The sequence below is a fragment of the Lactuca serriola genome, chromosome 1 (assembly GCF_051521515.1).
Source record: "Lactuca serriola cultivar US96UC23 chromosome 1, Lser_US96UC23_V15, whole genome shotgun sequence".
Lineage (NCBI taxonomy): Eukaryota > Viridiplantae > Streptophyta > Magnoliopsida > Asterales > Asteraceae > Lactuca > Lactuca serriola.
In genome coordinates this window covers 7,835,834-7,849,491 of record NC_136408.1, presented here as the reverse complement: position 1 = coordinate 7,849,491, position 13,658 = coordinate 7,835,834, and the positions used below count along the sequence as shown (strand labels likewise).

Sequence of the window (13,658 nt, the reverse complement as noted above, 5' to 3'; positions counted from 1 at the left end):
GGGTTAGGGAGAATAATTGGAGGAGGAAGAGGATGTGAAGTTCCAAGAGATTTGGGAAGATCATAGATGTCTGAACTAGACATCTTTTGGGAGATTTCAAGATAGTTGATTCAAAGTCCTTAATATAACACCCAATATTAAATATTAAGTCTAGGATCCAACAACCTATTTATAACTGGAAGAGGGATGCCGTAATTCGAGTTATAAAATAGTTGAAGGTAGGTAAATGACGATTTACCAATTTCCACCATGAAAAACGAAATATAATTAAGTTTTTAATTGGATTTGAAACTCCTAGATTCTTTTGAGATTCATTGAAATTTTCAAAGGCATGTTTCAATCTTGAGTGTGCCCTTCAGGTTTTGTGACTGGGATGCCGAGGATCACAAAACAAGGTGTGATGTAACCATGCAAATATACTTGGTACCCTTAATATTTACCCCTCAATCGATGTGCCGGTTAACCACACGAGCTCCACCGATACTATGATAAATATTAGGTTACCCTTTGCCTACCTTGTTAAATCTAGGTTGTTTTCCGGTTAACCACACGAGCTCCACTAACGGTTTATACAAAGTGCAAAGTGTAATTTCATGGATTAGCACATTATTCACATTTTCCTAAGTAACTAAGATTGGGAATTAATAAAAGGTTTAGTTACTTAGTATTTATCATTAATACTTTTAATGAAGGGAGAATTATAGTCCTTGTCCTACCTGTTCGGCTAACGACCCTCCACCAGTCAAGGAAGCGGTGGGTGAGAGTGGACACCCATTAAGCTGCCATTTTATAGGCAACAACCTTATACCCCCTTATAGACCAGCTTCGTGAATGAGGCCTACTAATGGTAAGACTGACTTGCTCTTATACACATATATATATTATTAACTTATAATATTATAAAGTATAAGGGTTGAATTTTAACTTTTAAAATTCTAAGGGCTAAACTTGGTATTAAAGTATTCATAAGAGAAGACTTTTCAAATTCCAAAACTTGAGGGCAAGTTTTGTAACTTTCAAAACTTTTCTATTCCATAACTTATGTGTTTAAAGTAGTTTTAATTAAAAATCTTCAAGTTCCATAACTTGAGGACAAGTTATGGAAGACTTTAAACTATTTAATGAAGTGACTCTTGAACCTCCATAACTTGAGGACAAGTTATGGAGTCATAAAACCATTTAATGAGAACAAGACTCTTCATTTTGTAACCATTGCCAACTTTTATGAGTTTTAAGAAACTTTAATGTGACTTTTCATGTAACTTGAGGACAAGTTACACAAACACATTTTAGAATCCACTCTTAGATTAAAATGGATCAAAGACACATAATCAATCAACCTTTTCTATTAACCTAAGCAACTCATATGAACAAGATAATTGGAATCAAACTTTTTCATGTAATTAGCATAACACTTAAACTAATACAAAACATGAATCTATTGACAATTATCTTTGAAATTGGATTAGCATGAACATTACCACATCAAAAACAAGTTTATAAGTTCAAAAACAGCTTATGGTAATGTTCATAGTCCATTTCTAGCCAAAACAGTCGAATATATGCTGTTAGGGGTCCAACTCGTCGAGTGCATGAACCGACTCGGCGAGTTGGATGCATTTTGCCTTGGACTCGTTGAGTCCCTTTATGGACTCGGCGAGTCTGTTCTCCAGACAACAACAAAATTCGATTTTCAGCCATTTTTGCAAGTATAACAAGAAAACAAGCCTAGGCTCTGATACCACTGTTGGGTTTTGAGCATTCTAACACTCCTAAGTGTACATGCAACCCTAAATACCTTGGATATATGTTTTCTCTATTATACATACAAATATGAATATCCAAGGTATTCATCCTAACTAGCATACAAAACTTTGATTCATATGAATATATCAAGTTAGAATTACATACCTCTTTGATGTAGAAGGACTTCATGAAGCTTGAGTGCCTAGTGCCCCATGTGTGACACCTCAAATGGTTCACACAACACCAAATACACTTGGAATAACTTGAGAGAAAAATGGAACACTTCATAAAATTGGCTAGCCCTTTCTATCACTCATAGTGGCTGATTTTGTCAACAATAAGATGCTTATATAGTTAGTGACAATTAGAGTAAACCCTAATTGTCATGGCTTTCCATTTCCTTGGATCCATGGGTTCAAATACTCCATGGAGCATCCATGGAGTATCTTATGGGTTTTAGCCCAACTTGACAGTCCATGGAGCATTATCCCACTATACAAGTGTGGGTGATTTACACAATCAACCCATATATTTAATTAGTCTTCTTTTGATCACTTAATCAATTCCAAACTAATTCTTGATCAATACTAATTAAATAATCTTATTAATATATTATAACTTATAATATATTAGTAAACCTTAAGTGTTATTTCTGTCATTATAGTCTATCCAAATGCATGATGCCATGCAACCCAAATGGACCATGCCGAGTCGGGTCAAGTCTTACTAATTATAGTTATCGACTTAGACATTAATCCAACACATACGAACTCCGTTTTTGACGTTCTTTATATGCACACGTAGGTATTTACAAGTACTACAACTCTCTTTTAGATTTTAATAGCTAATTCTAAGTATATTTTAAATTCCTCTTACTATAGAGATTTATAGTGTTCGGTTTATCATAACTTCTTTATGCGAAGTCAGATTCAAACATTCTCTATATTTTTGGAATCGTATGGACGTATACTTGGAGTTGTATCATAAAGAAAGTTAATATTTGTATTAGAACTTATCTTGAACTACATAACACTCTTATCACATTACTAGTTTAACAAAATCACATTACATGATTGGCATAATCACATGTGATTGTCTATTGACCTATTTTGACTAGTGTTACATTCTCCCCCCGTTAGAATAATTTCGTCCTGAAATTTATCTTATGGATGGGGTTTTGCCAAATAATTGAGGGTATTTTCTTTCATCTTATCTTCATGTTCCCAAGTAAATTCAGGTCCTCGTAAAGATTTCCATCGAACTTTCACTATGGGAATATGACTTTGCTTTAATCGTTTGACTTCTCGATCCATGATCTCAACAGGTTCTTCTACAAAGTTGAGTTTTGTATTGACTTGTATCTCTTCGAGAGGTATAAAAAGAGTGTCATCGGATAGACATCTTTTGAGGTTTGATATGTGAAAAACATCGTGCACATTACTTAGTTCTTGATGCAACTTGAGTTGGTATGCGACAGAACCAATTCTTGCCAGAATTTCAAAAGGTCCTATATACCGTGGGTTTAGTTTGCCTCGTTTCCCGAATCGAATTACGCTTTTCCAAGGAGAGACTTTCAACATTACTTTATCTCCAACTTGTAATTCTAAAGGCTTACGTCTCACGTTAGCATAGCTCTTTTGACGATCACGTGCAACCTTTAATCGATCCTTAATTTGCATGATTTTTTCAGTTGTCTCGTGGATTATTTATGGTCCAGTATGTAAGGTATCACCCGTACGTTCTCTGGCCATCGACGTATCTCCAACTTCTACCCAACATACTAGGGAACGACATTTTCGTCCATAAAGAGCCTCAAACGGTGCAGTCTTGATGCTGGTGTGATTACTGTTGTTGTAGGAAAACTCAATTAACGGTAAATGAGTATCCCACGCATTTCCAAATTCTATTACACAGGCTCGGAGCACATCTTCTAAAGTCAGAATGGTTCTCTCAATCTGTCCATCAGTCTGTGGATGGTAAGCTGTACTTATATCTAGACGTGTTCCTAAGGATTTTTGTAGAGATTGCCAAAAGCGTGAAGTGAATCTACTATCTCGGTCAGAAATAATAGAATTTGGAACTCCATGCAATCTGACAATTTCCTTATGATAAATTCTAGTTAGCTTCTCCATCTTTTCGTTCTCCTTAATTGGTAAGAAATGGGCGGACTTAGTTAATCTATCGACTATTACCCAAATAGTGTCGAACCCACTAGGAGTTTTCGGTAACTTAGTGATGAAGTCCATTGATATCTGCTCCCATTTCCATTCAGGTATTTCCAGTTGTTGAAGTTAACCTGAAGGCTTTTGATGTTCTGCCTTTACTCTAGAACAAGTCAAACATTTGCTCACATAAGTAGCAATTTCTACCTTCATGTTTGGCCACCAATAATGTACTTTTAAATCCAAGTACATTTTGTCAGAGCCTGGATGCACATAATATCTAGACTTGTGGGCTTCTTCTAAGACCAAGTCCCTGACTCCACCGAACTTAGGCGTTTAAACTCGGTTCATAAAGTTTCGCGTTCTGTCATCTTTTTGTATAAGTTGCTTTTCCATTCCTTGCAAAGCTTCTCTCTTGATGTTTTCTTCTTTTAGAGCCTCAAGTTGAGCTTCTCTAATTTGTGCGGTAAAGTTAGAATGGATAGTTATAGTTAATGCTCGTACCCGTCGGGTTTTAATATATTCTTTCCGGCTCAAGGCATTTGCTACCACGTTTGCCTTTCCGGGATGATAACGAATCTCACATTTGTAATCATTCAACAATTCGACCCATCTTCGTTGTCTCATATTAAGATCTTTTTGGTTGAAGATGTGTTGGAGACTCTTGTGGTCGGTAAAAATAGTACACTTAGTACCGTATAAGTAATGTATCTAAATTTTTAGTGCAAAAACTACAGCTCCCAATTCAAGATCATGGGTAGTGTAATTATTCTCATGCACCTTAAGTTGTCGTGATGCATAAGTGATAACTTTTCCTCTTTGCAACAACATATATCCCAATCCTTGATTTGATGTGTCACAGTACACGACGAAATCTTCTGTCCCATCTGGAAGGGATAGGATTGGTGCACTACACAACATTTGCTTCAGTTTCTGAAAAGCAGCTTCTTGTTTGTCTTCCTAGTTGAACTTCGTATCCTTCTGGGTTAGTGTTGTAAGCGGCTTGGCTATTTTAGAGAAATTCTCTATGAATATGCGGTAATAGCCAACAAGTCCTAGGAATTGACGCACTTCTGTTGGTGTCTTTGGTGCTTCCCAATTCCTAATTGCCTCGACTTTGGATGGGTCAACATGAATTCCTTCATTGCTAACTACATGACCTAAAAATTGTACTTCTCTAATCCAAAACTCGCATTTGGAGAATTTAGCGTACAACTTTTCTTTTCTTAGTAGCTCCAAGATTATTTGCAGGTGTTGACCATGTTCTTCCTTGGTTTGTGAATATATCAATATATCATCGATAAATACGATCACAAATTTATCCAAGTATGGTTTACAAACGCGATTCATGAGATCCATAAACACTGCTGGGGCATTGGTCAATCCAAAAGACATAACTAAGAACTCATAATGACCATAACGAGTTCTAAATGCTGTTTTTGGATTGTCGTCTTCTTGTACTCTGAGTTGATGGTATCCTGATCTAAGATCTATCTTTGAGTAGTAGCTAGATCCTTGCAGTTGATCGAATAGATCATCAATTCTTGGAAGCGGATAACGATTCTTGATCGTTAGCTTGTTTAGCTCCCGATAATCAATACACATTCGAAAGGATCCGTCCTTCTTCTTGAAAAACAAAATTGGTGCTCCCCAAGGTGAAAAACTTGGTCGGATAAAGCCTTTGTCAAGAAGTTCTTGTAGTTGGCTAGACAATTCTTGCATTTCAGATGGAGCCAACCGATAAGGAGATTTCGCTATTGGGGCTGCTCCTGGAATTAAGTCGATTCGAAACTCGACTTGTCGGAGGGGAGGTATTTCAGGTAGATCTTCAGGAAACACATAAGGGAAATCACATACTTGAGGTATGTCCTTGATTTCTTTTGTCTTTCTCTTCCTATCTACAATGTGGGCTAAGAATGCGCTACATTTCTTATGTAGATATTTCTGGGTCTTAGTACAAGAGATGACTTTGAGATTCTTCCTAGATTTATCACCATAGATAATCAGGGCTTTGCCGTTTGGTAAGGGTAGTCGTATAGCTTTCTCATGACATAGAATTTCGGTGTGGTGTAAAGATAACCAATCCATGCCAATTATGACATCAAAACTACCGGTAGACATTGGCATGAGGTTGACGTGAAAAAGGTTGTTATTAAGAGTTAACAAACAGTTTTCTAGGATTTCATGTGTTTTCTCAATTTGACCATTAGCGATTTCTACTTCATAGATTTTTTTTTTAATTTGCTAGACTTACGACTTAACAATTTTCTAAACGTCGGAGTTATAAAACTTCTATCTGCTCCAGAGTCGGAGAGTATAGTAGCATTTAAATTATCTATTAGAAACGTACCAGACACAACCGAAGGGTCTTGGATAGCCTCTCTGCTTCCGATCACAAACGCCCTGCCACACCCTATGCGTCCTTGACTCCTTAACTTTGGACATTCTTTGTTGATATGTCCAACCTCTCCACACTCATAACACTTTCTTTCTTCACCATGGCCTGCTCCAATATTTGTTCCCTGGTTCATGGTTGCAGGTGTTGTGCTCCTGTAGTGACTAGCAGTATGTCCCTTCTTCTTGCACTTCGTGCAAACAAAACAGTCACCTGGATGATGACGGTTGCACTGATTGCACCATGCATACTTTGGTTGCGTAGGTACTGTTGTTGTGGCTGCATAATTGGTTGCCACTTCTTGTCTTTTCTCAAATGATTGTTTGGGATTCTTCCTATTAAACTTGAGCTTGTTTGTTCCAGATTTGGGAGACTCAGCCTTTGAGACGACTTCTGTTCTTTGGATCTCTATCAGGGTTAGCTGATGAGCTATTCTCTTGGTGCTGTCATATGTTGTAGGCTTTGATGCGATCACCATGCCTTTGATTTGCGCTGCTAAACCCCATATATATCGCTCAATCTTCTTATATTCAGGGGTTACCAGTGTTGGACACATTACTGCAAGATCATTAAATCTAGCAGTATAAACTTATATCTCTGAACCCTTCATGGTTAAGGTCCACAATTCTTGTTCCATCTTATGTATCTCCTCCCTAGGACAATACTCCTCCACTAGCATCATTTTTAGCTCCTCCCATTTCATGGAATTTGCAGTATCAATTCCCATTGTATTCACATGGCTGTTCCACCATGTAAGTGTTGCATCAATGAAAGTACATGCTGGAAATCGTACTTTACAATCATCTGGACAGAAGCTTATTTGAAAGACGGACTCTGTCTTTTCTATCCACCTCGTCAAGTTAACTACCCTTTCATTTCCATGAAAGCTTTGTGGCCTGCAATTCATAAAATCTTTGTAGGTACATGTTCTAGCGGTCCCTACATGGCCTTCATTTCTAACTCCATCTCTTGTGACATTAGATAGAGCCGCAACAATTCTTTGAGCTATGATTTCTTCAAGTTGTACCGTACTTATTGAGGGGTTTATTTCTGGTGGTGTTTGCGGTTGTTGTTGTTGTGGTGCTAATGGTCGGTTAGGGTTTAGACGATTACTCCTTCTAGGCATTTTGTTTTAGTTCCTATTATAAATAATAAGAACTTTATGAGTTTTGTTAATCATTTAATACACGAGTACTAAATACTCCAGTTATTATTCAAAGTGTAAAACATAATGGACAACACAATGATTATTGTAACGTATGCTTCATATTATTACCAGTGGTTACATCAGTTTATTTAGGTTTATAAGAGAAAAGTTTCTATAAACATTGCAAAATTTGAAAGGTTTTCTACATCCTTGCTATAAACTTTCCTCTTTTCACCTTAACTAGTCTGATTTTCTCTATTTACATAACCACTAGTTGTAGCTTATCTACCAGAAACCTAAGTGATGACCTAGCACATCAGTGACATTAACCACTTGCTCTTCAAGTGCTTGAGTTCTCTGCTCAAGACTTCCTGTGTGTTCTTCATTTCTTGAGGTTTGATTGTAGAGCTCTAACTCTGCAATCCTGGCATCGTGAGTAATCATGTCATTATAAGCAAAATTTATACGATGATGGACATCCATCACTAATTCCTGATCTCGTGTCCTTTGTCCTTCTAGCCTTTGTACTCTTCCAGAGAGATGAGTAGCCCTCCCTTCGACAATTTCCATCTTATCTTCAATTTTCACACTTTTCTCAAACAATTGAGATAAAGTGCTAGCTTCAGAAGAATGTGGGAGATGTGGTTGAGATGATTGACCAGTCTCATACATCTTAGCAGCTTTTTCTTTAGCCACCCACCTATCAACGGTTTGTGCGATCCGTGCAGGTTCATCTTGAACTCTATGACTTCCTGAAGATGTCGCCTTCTGATTCTTCTTAATCTTTTGCCATATCGATATGGATTTACGTGCCGTGCGTTTCATTTTTACTCCTCCTGGAACTTTACGGTAAAAAGTGTTCAATGGTGGTAAAGATGATGCCACCGATTCTATTTTTTTCCATGGATTCGATTTCTTCCATTGGTTCACTCTCTTCCCATTCGTTGGAGGGTAAAGGTGCTCCATCGTCGGAAGGTATTGGATGAAAGGTAGTTGGATTTATAGGTTAGTAAGCATCGCCCACCATCGTGGGGAATGAAACTTCCTCTTCTTCATCTGTGTCCTCGATGATTATCCATTCTCGTGAATGTGCCATGCTGAATTCCTATACGTTTTGGATCACCAAAAAGTTTTAGTCTATCAAATATTACTCCCAGATTAAATAGTTCATATGATTTGATCATGATAAAATGTAGTTGTGCACCTACACCTAGTTGTGATAGGATATATGCACATATAAACTTTAGTTGGAATATTTGATCTAAATCCTTGAGATAAAAAACATTCCGGGTATTAAGGTCTATTCTCATCGCGGGTCTGAGTCTTTATATATGACTCTATATTCTTCTTTATTGTATTCACGCTTTAACTATTGTTTTTTACTTCAGGTCTATCTGATAAGGCTCCAACCAGTCAGGATAGTCGAAAGGGCAGGATCATTTTAGCATATAGCCGTTCTGAAATCCAGCAACCCAAATCGACATGTCTATCCTTGTCACCGCTCCCGTAAGTAGTCCTTCAGTAGAATAATTAATAATACTTTTTATTTATAGGCTAACGGATATACCTAAACCTAATAGAGTAAGCCCTAAACTATAGACATGCTTTCCTAAGAAAGTATTAGTTCACTATAGTTAATAGCTCTGATACCAATTCTGTCACACCCCCAGCCATCGGCGGAAACACCGGGTGATGTAACGTCATTATTCGTATCACAGTTATATAACATTCATTGAACAATACTAAAGAAAATACATACCTTTATTGATAACTAGTGAAAGTTACATAACTGTTTTTCTAGAACCTATTACATAATATCCGACTATGGCATACTTCTTAATGAACAGAAAGGTAATAGTAAAACTTCTTCTGTTCGAATACATACCAACTTTTCAAGTTCCTGAAAACACATGCATTTTAAAATACGTCAACATAAAGTTGGTGAGTCTACAGGTTTTGACTCCATAAAATAATACATTTTCCACGATCAAAAGTATAGTTTTGAAAGTATTATTTTGACTCTCCAACGTTTAATATTTATATCCTAGGTATAATGGTTTACTTACCAAATAAGTATATACCTATAAGTCTCATATATTATAAATATAAATGTTTGTAATTCCATACAAATGAAAGCTGCTACGTATAAATCTTATTTCAATTCTATACAAGTAAAACCGTTACGTATAAATCTATTTCAATTCTATACGAGTATGTGTGTTAGGTATAATTATCTACTTAACATACAAGTAGTACCTAGGGTATAAGTAGGGGAAAACTTATACTTAACATTAATACTTGTATACGACAAAGTATAATGTTACTAACAATTGGTACCATGAGCCTGTAACCGCTGCTATGACATAATACCTCTGATAAAACCCATTCATGATTTCCATGAGGAAAACCCACTCATGATTTCCATGAGGAAAACCCACTCATGATCTACATGAGGAAAACCCACTCATGATTTCCATGAGGAACACTGTACACTTCATCGACGCCGGAACAATAACAAGTAAAAGGATAGTTTGTCACTTACTTATGGTTGACTGTAGCTAACAGTCACAAGTGGGGTGGTCAACCCGTATACTAATTATACATGACTTCCTCGCTCACACGGGATTAACGGTTACAGTTCAGAGGATTTCCGCTAAGATCCCCAATCTTAGTTGATGAATACAATTACTCATGTAGACTTTGATGGCTTCCTATAGCTCTAACAATAAAAGCATTTTCATGTCTAAAACCCTAAGTTACTAGACTATGCTTTTAAACAGTACTTTTAACTTCATAACATTTAGACAGTATAACAACTATATCTTGAAGTAAAACCAGGTTTTATCTTGACATAAAACCAATAATAGCAACATATTTTGTAACTTAACATATAGAACTTCCGAATATAACTTCGGAACTATATCGCACACAACATATACATAGAATCCTAAGTATAATTCAAGATCTACATTAGTAAAATAACATGCTGACGAGTTGATAATAATTGTATATATTCAAAAGATTATATTTAGAACCACTATACACCGACTATTATAACTATATACTATCATATAGACATAATAGTAACGTATATATAATATTTAGCATGCGTTTTCCCCCGAAATATTAGAAAGTGGGGCCGTGAAACTCACCCTAATAGCATGATTTTATGTAATCTAAGCAGAAACGGTCAGCATACAAGGTCGTCGGGGCTCGGGATGCAAGAGGGCCTCAGCAAAGGAGAGAAAGGGAAGAAGTTTAGGTGTAAGAATGGCTAAAGTCAGACCTGCTATTTATAGTAAGGATTTTAGAACCTCACGTCGTGAGTTTTATAAGGCTCATGATATGTGCATATTTAGTTCATATTAAGTATAGATTTTTATTCATTTATTAGCTAAATTATTGCGTTTTATGGACAAAAGGTACTTAAAGTGTTTGAATTATATTTTCAGTCCAAAAATGAAGCCCGGAAGCAGAAGGAAGCAGGGGAAGAAATTGAGAGATCAAGAATGGAATAAAGAAGAAAAACACCAAAAATAATACCTACTCGGCGAGTAGGGTCGACTACTCGGCGAGTCCCATCGAAGAATCGAGAAGATAATGACTCAGGATCCCAGAGACTTATCACAATACGGGGACTGAGAGATGGACTCGACGAGTCGCCACCTGACTCGACGAGTCGATTCGTATATATAAAGATAGCTCCTCAGAACGATGGAGAAGAATTCTGGAACGATTCAGAAGAGTTTAGTTGTGATTGAGAAGGCAGAAAAACCCTAGAAGACGACGAGAGAAGCTAGAATTCAATCCCGAAGAATAATTGAGGCAAAATTTCATCATTCCACTTATTCTTTTGTTTTATCATTATGGTTAAACAATTTGACTTTGTTTGCTTGCTGTTATTTACTTCAATTATGAGCTAAAACCTTTAGACTTCTGTTTGGGGATACAAAGTTGACAATATGGTTTGATTGATTGGTAGGATTAATTCTAAGTTGGTGAATTTTTGTTATTAGCTTGCTAAAGAACCTTGTGTGTGAATAATAATTAGTTTTCTGTTAATAGGGAGATAATTGATTAGCATGAACATCTATTGATTATTAACCTCATATGCTATGTGATCACTATGCCATATGTCTAGGATTAATGAATATGAAACTAGAATTAATAAGAAAATTGAGTAAATTCATGTGCAATCTTGTGTGATGACCATCAAACAAGAAGTTAATTAAAAGAATAAATTAGTTAACTATTGCAAGTCTAACTTAACCCGAATAATTAATCTAGTAAATTTAATTAAATTAGACAACTGGCCACTGTTTAAGTTAGTTAATTTGCTAATGATTAGGGTAGTGAATACGAATCTAATCACTTGAATCGGTAACCAACGAAAGAATTAATACATTGCACCATTACCTTAGAATCAACCATAGAGTCAACTAAGTTGAACTAAACAGAAGCTCCCTTCCATTTATTGAATCTAGTTAGTATTTTGTTTTCTAGTTTTTAAGTAAGTAATAGTTAGTAAGTTTCTAGTCTTGTAAAACTAGATAAAACCCCTACTTATTAATTAACTTAGATAAAATTAGTTTTTAATTTGAATTTTCCGTTCCCTGTGATCGATACCCTGCTTATTTAACTATACCACAATTGATAGGTTCACTGCCTTTTGTGTGTTATTTGATAATTAAAAGTAGGTTTAAAACTAAGTGAGTTTGCACACATCAAGTTTTTCGCACCGTTGCCGGGGAACGGTTCTAAATTAACATTAAATTCTAGTTTAATCGATCCTTTATGTGGGATTTATCTTACACAAAGTTATTTAAGAAGCAATTCAGTAAGTAGAATTAGTTTTATTAAAATTTCGTTTTTAGAGTAACTAGAATTTTTTTTTCTGTTTTTGCCTTGAACTCGCCGAGTGCACTCGTGCCGAGTCGGCGAGTACATCGTTGTTTCAATTTTAATATTTTATTTTATTTTTGTTCCTTTTACGCGTTTTTCTGTTTTGTTTACAGTTGTTTCATGACCCGAGGATCTGATACACCTCTGGTCCCCCCTCTTGAAGACCCGGAATCCGCACTAAGGAAGAGCAAAGGCAAAGCCGTTGGAGAATCCGCTTCTTCAAAGAACTCGCCACTCAAAAACCTCAAGTCCGTTTTTAGCAAGAAGAGGAGCAGGAAATCCGGAGCATCCAGTGCCTCTTTAACTATCGAAGACCCAATTCAAGAAGATATCGAATACGAGACCGACGAAGAAGAAGAACCCATATTCGAGCACAACTCCGAGTTTGAAGACGATTTAGTCATCACAATGGCTAATATCGATGAAGTCCCCATGGGAGAATGGAAGAAGAGGATGCGCGACGACACCGGCCCGGGACTTGTGCAACCCGCAATTCCCGCGACCGCCACTTTCGAACTAAAAGGCCATATTCTCGCTCAACTCAAGGAGATTCCTTTTTATGGGAAGGATCACGAAGACGCCTACAAGCATTTGGACGAAGTGAATGATGTGGCCAACTACTTCAATGTACCGAATGTCCCCCGCGAGACCCAACTTCTTCTCATGCTCCCAGTCACGTTCAAAGGAGCTGCAAAGGATTGGTTAAAGTCACTTCCTCCCGGATCAGTCACCACATGGGCCAAGATGAAAGAGGAGTTCATAGATCACTTTTGTCCGCCCTCCAAAATAGCCAAGCTAAAGAAAGCAATTGCCAACTTCGAGCAACAGCCCGGAGAATCTCTTTATGAAGCATGGGAAAGGTACAAGAGTTTGCTTAGAAATTGCCCACATCATGACCTTAATAGTCAACAAGAGGTCTCCATTTTCTACGATGGAGTCAATGTCACCACAAGGCAATTGCTAGATTCTCAAGGTCCGCTCACGAAGAAGGCGCCCCCGGTAATCAAGGAGCTAATTGAAGAATTCTCTAAGCACTCTAGAGAATACCACAATCCAAGAAACGAAGTAAGTTGGGGAGTAGTGAACGCGGAAAATGATAGCATAGCGGCGGTGATAGCTAAGCTTGATAGTCTTGACAGAAGAATGACAAAAATGGATCAAACAATCCATGCTATGAGGGTGGGATGTGAAAATTGTAGAGGGCCCCATCTCACCAAGGATTGTGATTTGGATGAGAATGGAAATAAGAAAGCTCAAGTCTTCTATTCAAGCGGCGATCGATACGACGAAAATTGGCGAAAACCTA

At 37.0% G+C, this 13,658-nt stretch overlaps 1 non-coding gene across 1 annotated transcript; it reads right to left on the bottom strand.

Annotated features, from left to right (window-relative positions):
* Window positions 1-13,144: 13,144 nt before the first annotated feature.
* LOC145080728 (small nucleolar RNA R71) lies at window positions 13,145-13,251 on the bottom strand. Its single transcript, XR_013695316.1, has one exon. It is a non-coding gene; the product is annotated as a small nucleolar RNA R71 (small nucleolar RNA).
* Between the last annotated feature and the right edge of the window lie 407 nt (window positions 13,252-13,658).